Source organism: Onychomys torridus, chromosome 19 (genome assembly GCF_903995425.1).
Source record: "Onychomys torridus chromosome 19, mOncTor1.1, whole genome shotgun sequence".
Lineage (NCBI taxonomy): Eukaryota > Metazoa > Chordata > Mammalia > Rodentia > Cricetidae > Onychomys > Onychomys torridus.
This window is the reverse complement of record NC_050461.1, coordinates 22,927,797-22,928,937: the sequence shown is the minus strand read 5'-3', so window position 1 is coordinate 22,928,937 and position 1,141 is coordinate 22,927,797.

Sequence of the window (1,141 nt, the reverse complement as noted above, 5' to 3'; positions counted from 1 at the left end):
TTATAGATCACTAGTGCTTTTTATTCCAACTCCCAGCTCCCCCACCCCCTAGACGGTTAACACTTTTCCTCATTAAGAGCAACATTAGTCCTCTTTAAACTCAATTTTATCCTGAGAGCTGAACACATTGAGAAATAGATTCTCTGTGTTCTTTATCAAGAATTTCTTTAAAGAACTGATGACAATCTTCTAACTCAATAACAGAATGGCCAGCACCTCTGTGGATTTCAATACAACCTCCAGAGTCTTTACCCGAGTATTTAATTGGCCATGTTTGGCAGGCAGATATGTTTTCTCACACTCTTCTCATGAGACATCAGATTAGGATAAGAATTAGTGTTATGAATGCCCAGAGCATAATTCATCATCCTAAAATAATCTGGGCTATCATGGTAAGCAAGCTCAAAAATGATTATTCAAAATCTGCTTGTCTGAAATATACTTAATGGGGACTAAAAAAATTATTGTGAAATTGACTCTTAAACTTGAACACAGGGAATATAAAAGAAAGATAGGGTGATCTGAGAAGATTTACTTCAAAAACACATTTCACTGAGAAACAAAGTCAGGGATATTGATGATGAGCTAGAGATAGCAAGTCAGAGACAGCATGAGGAGTCACCTTGATGTAACCAAGCCATCTCTAGAAATAAACTTAAGGAAATGGGCCATAGGCACTTCTCAGTAACCCTTCATTTGCTTCTTAGAACTTACACTGTACTGTTTCCTTCTAATAATCCACTACGATATTTTATACAAGGCATGACCTCAACTGTAGATGCTAAAATGTGAAAAAACTAAAAATAAAAAATTTCATACAATCACTTTGCTGTAACTTAAAAAAAACACCCTGAGCTCATAATACTTCTACATGTTCAATATCTTCTATGTTTATAAAAGACAAAATTGAGGCTAAGGCCTTTTAGTAATGATCATTTTAATGTCTATTTATCAAGCTAAGTAAATTAAAGGAGCTCCCAGTTTAGTCATAATAAGAAACCATTTTCAATAAAATGGGTAATTTTTCCACTTCAATTTCCATCTAAGTGCCCATAGAATTAAAATGTTGACTTCAAATACATTTCAAATGTTACTGATGTTATTAGAATTTCCAGTGACCATATCATAGATAGTTATTCTT